General features: G+C 38.0%; 1 non-coding gene across 1 annotated transcript; it reads right to left on the minus strand.

Annotated features, from left to right (window-relative positions):
- Nucleotides 1-7,509: 7,509 nt before the first annotated feature.
- Nucleotides 7,510-7,638, minus strand: LOC114626031. The gene has a single exon (XR_003712172.1). It is a non-coding gene; the product is annotated as a small nucleolar RNA SNORA61 (small nucleolar RNA).
- Between the last annotated feature and the right edge of the window lie 2,640 nt (nucleotides 7,639-10,278).

Here is a 10,278-nt window from a genome sequence, read left to right on the forward strand (position 1 = left end):
GGTAGGAAGAGTAGAGAGGGAAGAGAGTGGGCAGGAGGAAGAAAGGGAGCAGAGGAAAGGGAGAGGTTGTCAGTGGATATTACATTATGGGTTGGTAGAAGAAAGATATTCAGTATGATTACATTGGCAGAGTGACCATTGATAGCAATAATAAACTGAAGGTCTCAGAAAACTAGAAGGATTCTGAGTGTTCTCACCATTAAGTAATGATAACCAGGGAATGTAGATATAGTTAACCTAATTTAACTATTACACATCTATACACAGATCAAGAGGTCAATAGACAATTAACAGTACCCCAGTTTCATGGTTTTGATAGAGCACTTAAAATTTGTCTTAAGAACTCAACCTGTGGATAAAGTAGTAACTGAAGACTGGAATTTGTCTCTTGTATTAAAAGGTAGAACAGTAGCCTAGAGTAGTGGAAAATGTTATAGAGTACAGGCTGCATACACATGACGTAGATGTCTGCATAGGAATACAGAGATTGTTCTTTTTTATCTACATGATCTTTGACAAGTAGCTCAAGGTCCTGTTTTGTAAAACAGGCACAATGATATCTGCCTCTGAAGGCTATATGTAAGATAGAAAGAAGGGTCTAGCCTATAGTGACTACATAGTGATGTATTTTATTAGCATAAGTCAGTACTTAGTCATCTTTAAACAGGATGGTACTGCTAAACCACAGATTCCTCCCAATAGTGTGGTGTGGTTTCTTTGTAGCTGGAGATCTTAGTCAGGACCATATTTCTGATGTCTGCTCATGGAAATGAAAACCTCCAACCCAAAAACTAAACTAAAATTCTCTCCCAGGTTGGGAGTACAGCTGAGTTAAATGAAGGTAACTCATTCTCTCAGTAGTTCATCTCTGGAAGTGAGATTGGTCAGATGGAATCCATTTACTATTTACTGTGAAGAAGGTAACATTGAACATGTTTTTCTTCTTTATAATGAGAATATTGGGGTTGGGGTTTAGTTGAGTGTTCAGTGGTAGAACACTTACCTAACAAACAAGGCCCTGCATTCAATCTTCAGCTCAAAAACAAACAGACAAAAAAAAAAAAAAAAAAAAAAGAAAAACCCAACAAACAATCAATCAAAAAGAACCCCAACAACAACAACGACGGCAGCAACACAATGCAACATGATCTTTTTGAGTAACCACAAACATCAGGATTGAAAGTTACCTGTATTTTTACAAGGATAAATTCAGTTAATTATATGACTCCAAACTGAAGATATGCAAGCAAAACCACTAAAAAGATTAGTGAAAGGGTATGAACATGGAAGGGAGAGGGAGAAGGAGAGGGAGACGGGGGCAAGGGGAGGGGGAGGGGGGAGCGAGAGAGGGAGGGAGGGAGGGAGGGAGAGAGAGAGAGAGAGAGAGAGAGAGAGAGAGAGATGCTTAATAGAGATGGGAACAATGAGAACAGGACACTTCTTTGCCTTTGAGATGTTCCAGACTAAGATATGGAAAAGGAGTGACTCAAAATTGTTCAAGAATTTGAGAAGATCAACCCTGTCCCAGGTAGATGAACAATGTGACTAGTGCCTTATTTGAAAAAAAAAATGTGTTCTCTAACACATTTTGGTCACCCAATAGCCTTTGATTGATAAAAACAAGCATGAGAGCACCTAAGATACCAGGCATGTGCAAGCCCTTGAAAACTGGAGTGCTAGAGAACATGGGAAATGTTTCTATTGTTGTACCATATGGTGGTTCCATAAGTTATGCTCACAGCTTCTTCAGTCTGCTGATACCAATACTGTCTGAGGCAGAGAAATGTGGAATTCTCTGTGGAAAGCTGATGAAGAATGAATTTACCATTACATGTGTTCTTGTGTCCAGACAAAATGCTGGATTTGCTTATTACAAGACAAAATGAAAACTGTATCTTTCCTACAGGATGATCTTTGTCTCTCCTCTCTAGTCTTGTTTTACATTCACTCTACATCAGTCCTTCCTGTGTGGACTTCTACTCTCACTGCTCATACCAGATGATGGTGCCAGTGTCAGTAGCTTATGAGCTCTCCCAGCTTCCAGAAAATGGGACTTTTCAAATAGAATGAACATGGATTACATAATTTCTTTTTGCCTGACTTAGGCACAGACACACCTCTGTTGACTGGTGACTGTTATGGACCAAGTTGTGATTATTGCAGGCCTTCAGAGAGCTGTGTGTCCCTCAAGTATAAACCCCAACCCGTTTGCTGTAGTCTTTGAATTTTAGCTTTGTGGAAAGTGCCAACGACTTCTAAGACAATAGGAAAGGGGAAACCCGAGGCGAGACATTGATTGATTGATTGAGTGATTGATTGATTGATTTGAAAGCTAACCACAAAATATGGTTTTGGTCAGACAAATATAAGAAAATGAATGCACGTACACTAAACAATTAAGGCAAAGATTAGACTGAGAGAAAACTTCTCTGTCTTTCTGTAACATTTCTCCATTTTAACTCTCTTCCAATCTAACTACCAAATTGAAAATTCACTTTGAACAAAATGAAGGCATTTAAATAGAAATATAAAAGTTGCCATTAGAAAGAAACATTTTGGGGACTAGAGAAATCGCTTGGTAATTAAGAGTATTTGTTGCTCTTTCAGAAGACCAAGGCTTGCTTCTTAGCATCCACATGGCAGTTCACAACATCTGTAACTCTGATTCTGGGGACTCCAATAGCATCTTCTTGTCTCCACAGGCACCAGACCAATAAGTAGTACATAGATATACATTCAGGCAAAATATTCATACACATAAATTAAATAAACCTTTTAAAAACTGAAAAATTTGGGTTTTCCATTCCTTTGCGGTACTGTTAATGAAGCTAATTTCAAAGGTGAGTAGCAGATAGGGACTTTTGAAACTCCTAAAAATGATATTGTTAGAAAGATTTTATAAGGATTTTAGGACTTTTCTACTATAAAAACTTACAGCAACAACAAAAAAACCATCACACCTTTATTCTTTTTCTTATATTATATTCATTTTTAGGTTGCTGGTGATTACATCAGAAATTAAAATAGCATCTAAAATACTAAGTATCTCTGGTTTACCAGACAAGGATGAGAAAAGATGCATCCCAACATACTGTCTAATGGCCAGTTCACTCCTAAGATATTGCTCTTTGGTGTTTGTGACAAGGTTTAAAATGGTGTGTCATGAGAGGGCAACTTGAAAGAACTGAGAAGTGATAAGTTGAGAAAAAGAGGTTTCTGGGGAAGAGGTTGATCTTTTTACATACTTGAAGATATGTCATGGTAGAGGCATTTGATTTATTTTGTGCTACTCCAAGGGATTCTTTTCAAGACTGGGAGATATAAATATCAGTGTTGAATGGAAAATGTCCAAAAATTCCGTAAGGGCCTAGGGAGAAATTGAGTGTCTTTTCTTCTGAGTTGCTTCAACACAGACTACCTAACCTCAGATACTACATCAAAAGTAATGCCTGAGCATAGGAAATCTGCCACAGGAATGTCTGGATGACCTTCTGTCCTATCTCTGCCTCTTGCATGCTAGGACATCAAGCAGAAGTTGAAGCCCTGGGTCTCAGCACCTGTCTCATAAATCTATGGATGTTCACAGATATAAAATAGTAAGGAGAGATTTTAGGCAGATAGTAGCATGTCTTATAATCCTTATAACATTCTATAGAAAGGATTTCTTCAGAGTAAGAGGGTTGATTAAAATTTCTTCCCATGCTAAGATTGTTGTAATGGAAGACTCAATCATATTTTTAACTTTATGAAAGACCATTAGGCCCATAAATCACCACATAGTTCCAAGAGACCCAACATGATATATCTTACTAAGTCACTGTAAAACCAAGTACAAATGGATACACACAAATTCAAGAGAAGAGGAGCTAGGGAGATGGCTCAGCAATTAGGAGCACTCATTGGTTTGGTTACCAGAACTCACATGTGGTTCACACCTATTTATAACTCTAGTTCCTGAGGATCTAACAATCCCCTTTGGCTTCCTTGCACACCAGGAACACTCATAGTGCACATACATATATGCAAGCAAAACTATATATACTACCTAACCTCAGAAACTACATCAAAAGTAGCATATTGAATATATTCAGTATGAGAATATTGAATATAAGAAGAGATGAGTGTACAGTTTGTAAGGCTGATACAGTGATGGCTGTTCTGAAGACTGGCTCAAATGTTAATTTAAACAATTACTCTACTCCCCATTCTATCTACGTGTTTTAGCACACATAAATGGCATAAGGTATTTTATATGAATTCTTGAGAGTGTTTTTTTTTAATTTCATGTGAGCAAACCAGGCATATTGTTAACAATATAATTTAAGCTAAATTGAGCTCCTAGTAAATTGCTAATGGTTTATTATTATTCACTGGAATACATTTACTCTGCTAATGCAATAGTCTAGCTTTTTATTATATGTTAATAGTTTAATAGTACAAGTTAAATGCTATTAATAAAGTGCTAAAACTAATGGGGCTCATTTGTAGTATTTCTGGTTTTCTTTAGCATTTTATTAGTGAAGCTGAAAGATGTGAAGTGACAAATAAGAATACTAAACAAAAATCACTGTGAAGAATTCAATATCAGTGATGGAAAGCTTGAATTGCATGCTGCCAGCTAACTCAATGCATGGTGTGGCACTGTGGTTGGCACACGGCTATGGCAGCCTAAGGCACATAATGAGAGCAAGGGACTACGTGATAAACAGGCTTCTTCCCTTAAATTTGATTTCTAGATCAAGCTATAACAGAGGCAGAACCAGACAGACACAATATTTAGTATATTATGAAACAAAAGCGAAAGGGTGTCAAATGTATTTCCTCTTCTACTTCTTCCTATAGTGGGTGAGTACTTCCAATCGTTAGCGTCCCACTAATTTTTTAGTTTGTTCATTTCTGTAGGCGTGCTGGTATGATTTTAATGTCTATAATAGATAGAAGTGTGAATGGCTTCACATTTTTCCAAACATGAGTTGGATGCTTTCCAGCAAGTACATCCGTAGTTAAGAGTAACTGAGATGATTCTAGAATCATGTCCTTAGGGACAGAAAGCAAAGTAATATAACCACAGAGCAGAGAAAGTATAACTTCATAAGATTCAGTACAAAATGTGAAGGAATATCTCTACAGTACACTTAATGTCAGTACATAGTGTGATTAATCCTCTGAGAACACAAAAGTTTCTTACTCCCCCTGGGACACAGAGGGAGGTCCAGGGATCCTGATGTACTCAGCACTGTTCAAGAATGGCTTTGGAATATTTGATCATATTGGGAAAAATGCACTTTTTGGTGATGATTGATCAGAACAGCCACAGCCAACATTCTAGTTTCACTTCTGTTGCTGTGATCAAAAACAAAACAAAACCAAATAAACAAGTAAAAATCAATTAAAACCTTGACAAAAATCAACTTAAGAACCAAAAGGGAATATTTTATCTTAAATATCTATGTAGATGGATTATAACCCAGCAACATGGCTACTCTGAATGGAATATAGACTCACTCTTAGCACACACCTTTTATCCCAAACTATGAACATGATGTTAGCTTGTAGAAGGAAAAACCCATGTTGGAAAGCGATGTCTAATTGAAAGGCATACAAAGTGGCAAATCAGAGAAAGATTTGATAGAATAGGATATGTCCAGCTATCATGAGAAAAAACAAGAAAGAGAGGTGAGTTAAGAGAGAGCAGCCCAGAAATAGGAGGAGAAGGAGGCAGTTTTCTAGGAGAGTTTTACAGACAGGTTGAAGACAGAACAAGCTAGACTCAGGTGAAGACAGAATGAGCCAGAGCATGATAAGGACCCAGAAGATTAGAACAGATTGCTAGAGTTAGTTTGAGGCCAAGTAGAACAATTCAGTCAGAAGCTGAGAGAGAAGCCAGTGTGAATCAGTCAATTTGAAGAGGAGTTTGAACCAGAATAGCTGAGTCAATCCAGCTAACAGAGTTCAGAAAGAACTAGAAAAAGTAAGTGTACTCAACAGTAAGTCTCAGAGGGTGAAAATATTCTAGGTTTAGATTAGATTGTACAGAGGCTTGAAGCTTCTAGGATTAGGCCTAGGTAGGCAGACAAAGACAACAATTACCACAGGAGAATAAAAGTTACGTTTTCATTTCCAGATTATATTATATCATTTTGGAGAAGTTGAGGAAGGAATTTCAAATAACTAGTCAGAACACACTCACAGTTAAAAGCAAAGACAAATTAATACACACACACTCACTTGCTTATTCTCTTCTGGATTCTTATGTAAGTCAGGAAATTCTGCCTAGGAATGGTACCACTCACAGTGGACTCTACCTTTGCATAGCAGTTAACCTGATTAACAACTTTGTGTCCCCACAGACATGCTCACAGGTCAACTCGGTAATCCCTCATTTAGACGGTCTTCACAGGTGTTCTAGGTTCTATCAAGCTGACAAAGCTAACCACAAGTAATACTAGCTCTGTTAAACATTTTTAAGGCTATTATGAGGAAGAAGATGAGTATGATGGCTAGTCTTGAGTGTCAACTTGACTACATCTGGAAGTAACTAAAACCCTTGCATCTGGCTAGGTCTGTAAGATATTTTCCTTCTTGGATCACTTAAGTGGAAAGGTCTACCATAAACCTAGGCCATATCTTCTGGTGGGAGCCCACATAAAAGAACATGAAAGAAGAAAGATTTTTCTTTTTGCTTGCTTGCCCTTACTCTTACTGACAAGTTCATCTTTTGATGCTATTAGAACCAGCTACTTTGAGAATCCAGTGTATACTGATGATCAGCAGCTCTCTATGAATCTTGCAAATTCCAGCACCAGATTAGGACTGCTGAGTCCCTCAGTCTTGTGGACTTAACTACCAGATAGTTTGTCTTTCCTTTGAGAGACAGCCATTATTAGAGTAGCTGGACCAAATCTGTAAGCCACTCTAATAAATCACACCACTTAAAATTGTCTTTAGTTTTTGAGATCATAATAGAATTGTATCATTTTTTCCTTTCCTTTCCTTCCTCTAAACTCTCTTGGATATTGCTTCTTGCTCTTTTTCAAATTCTCTTTGTTTATTAATTGTTATATATGTACTCTTACATACCTAAGTACAACCTGCTCAGTATGTATATGTTACTCCTTTTAAAATATGCCATCCTATCAGTTCTTTTCCTGAACTAATACAATAAGATAAATTCCTTTGGTGAGATTTTCCCTAGTCAGCTAATATTAGAAAGGCATGTATGCAAAAACAATAATATAATATGATAATATAATACTAATATGATGTGCCTATAGGATTTCAAGTATTTTTTTATATAAAAAAGTCCAATTGTTTTATAAACTTTTGTGTTTCTTTTATCACATATTGAGAGAAATGTTTTAAAGTTTCCTAGGAAAGGTTTCTTCATGAGGAGAGAAGGCTATACTTACCTGAGGGTATAAAGACTGATATTTACAGTGTGGGTAGGGATCATGATTATTTATTTAAATTGTAGTTATGGATTCTCCACCTAGATTCTTAGGTTTAATTCTTTGTTTGAATTTGGCCTTATGATTTATACCAAACTATACTGCTGTGAGGCCAGCTTCAGTGTACTCTTCCTCCATTATGGCCACAAAGACTTGCATCCAGATCTGATGTAAAAAGTAACTAGAGGGTCTAATTTTAAAACTTTGCCCACATTTTAAATTATAAAATTCTACTAGGGTGCATGTTGAATATTGTGTTGCTGTATTTTTTTTAATTTTCTATTATCTTAATTCCTTTTTTTGTTTGTTTTTTTGTTTTTTGTTTTTTTTATAATTTATTTTTTCTCAAATCGTAATTCATTCACACAGGGGTTATAAACACAGAAAGGCAGGATGTGGGGAAGGGAATAAGACTGGAGAGTGGGTGTTCAGGGGGAATACAGATATCTTCAGAACCAGGTATCGGCTGGGTGAAGGTTCAGGGGACAAGTCACTATGACTCTGCCTATGACTCGCTTGTTCTTATCTAAGTTGGTATTGTTTGCAAAGGCTACCTATTTACAAGGTCTATGGCTATTCAGGCTTGTAGATTTCCACAAAAGCTGCCTGTTTCCATTAGCTTATAGTCATCTGTTTCAGTATTTTTCCACTGAGACTCAAGACTTGGTGTTAGCATACATGTATGACAGGCCTATTGCTGATTTTAGGCCTATGGTTGATTTTAGGCCTTCAATGTGTAAGCAGGGCTGCCCCTGACATCTCCTCCCTTCTCTAAGTATAGAAAGGCTGTGGCAATTCTAAACTTGTGAAGGCGGGGATAGAGGCCTGACCTCCAGTAATTTAAGGGGACCTTGTAATGGCTCCAGTCCCCCTGTCGTTGTCCAGTGAGGCATGAGGGCCACACCCATCCCGATGTCTTTTTCCTGGAGAGGGGATACTTTTGACATCAACCCCTATGCAGTCAGGCTTGTCTCTCAGGGAACCCAGAGAGATATTTTTATCTTTTATTTATATTCCCTTGCAGTGCTTAGCCTCGCAGCCTAAGCAAGAATTCAGATTGCCTGTCAGAGGGAGTTCTGGGTGGCCCCTCTCTGCTTGGTCTAGGGGCAGAAGTCCCCTATTTTAGGTTGGTTGGAAATGGGTTTTGGAAACACCCTGTATAAAGTACCAACCTCATCTTGAGTCTCGTGGTCCTCCATAGCTAACTTATGATAATGTATCTGAATAGGTTTTGCTACCAAATTATTTATCTGTTGTATCACAGAGTTAGTCTGCCTATTTGAGGCCCAGGGACCAGCAGAAATAAGCAAAACGAACCCAAATAATGGTCCCAAGATGGAAGGAAATAGGGTTGACAACCTTGGAGAGGCTGAAAACCAATTCTTGTACCAGCATTCATCTGTCTCTTTCTCTCTCTGATTTTTCTCAGGGCATTCACTGACCTATTTTCATGCTCTCTTTAACCCTCCTTGTCTTGTCTATGTAAAGGCAACCTTCTTCTTTAAGGGCTGTACACAGTCAAGAGCTGTACACAGCCTTTTCTATTGTGATAGAGAAAATCGAGTCCCATAAGGATCTTTGGGATTTTAGGAGGTCTCTTCAGACAGTGAAATGAGGGATTTCTTCAGATTAGTGATGTCAATCTCTAGCTGTTTGATGTTCTTGTCAGTGGCCCTTCAAAGGTCGGAGTAGTATAATTTCGGAGGCCAGCATCTGGATTAGAACTTCTAACAGCAGACATCACGGGTGGTTCATCTTTACCTGGAAAGGAAAAGAAGGAAATTCTCAGGGAGATTTCTCTTCCCTGGATTTAAATTGTTATTCATCTTATTTATGGTTGGGCCTGGCTTTGAGGGGGTATCTATTTATTTCATTAATCTTTTTGGTACCCGGTTAGCTGAGCCTTCTGTGGTATCAAACAGGCATATAAATCCTCGGCCATATAAGGGAACTGGGTCTGGGCCATTCCCTTTAAGGGTAAGAGGGTTCTTCCCCATATCTCTGGCAAAGTTTTTGTTGGTCTTGGTGGTGCCAGCGGCAGACAACAGCAGATTTGCCATGAGCTTCCAGCTTTAGAGAGTTAAAAGTGAACAAGGCATGATAGAGAGTATTTCAGGGGGACTCCTTCTGGGGGGAGGTACCGTTCCCTCTTTTGTTTTTAAAGTCAAATTTTCAGAGTTCTTGTAAAATCAGTACAGAAACACCAACAGTCGCTCCTTCCAGACTCAGAGTCATGAAGACCTTATTTAAAGATATATAAATCTATATTAATAATCTTTTGTCAAAGGACTGTTATATCACTGTCGACAACTAATCAGGCTTATAATATATCGATTAGTAGATTAGTAATAGCTTCTTCTACTTTTTGTGAGATTACCTCTCTTTTGTCAATTAACTGTTCAGGACAATTAGGATTTGCATCTCTCTTGAGAATATTGAACAGAGACTTAAATTCTTTTGTGGAGAGCTTACAAATAGGATCTTAGCCAATTAACAACTCCTAAAAACTTTTGAAAATAATTTAAAATAATAAACTCTCTCTCTCTCTCTTTTTTGGACCCTTTATCTGTGTTTTTTTTTTATATTATACGTATTTACTTTTCAATGTTATCTTCTCTCCCATTCTCCCCCAAAACCCCTTATCCCATACCCCCTCCTCCTATTTTTATGAGGGTGTGCTCCAAACATCCTCCCAGTCCCATCTCCCTGCTCTCGAATTCCCAAACAGTAGGGGATCTGAACTTTCGAGGACCATGGCCCTCCACTTTCACTGAAGTCTGACATGGTCACCCTCAATTACAGGTGGAGACATGAGTCCCTCCCTTTGTGC

Source organism: Grammomys surdaster, unplaced genomic scaffold (assembly GCF_004785775.1).
Source record: "Grammomys surdaster isolate TR1022 unplaced genomic scaffold, NIH_TR_1.0 225, whole genome shotgun sequence".
Taxonomy (NCBI): Eukaryota; Metazoa; Chordata; class Mammalia; order Rodentia; family Muridae; genus Grammomys; species Grammomys surdaster.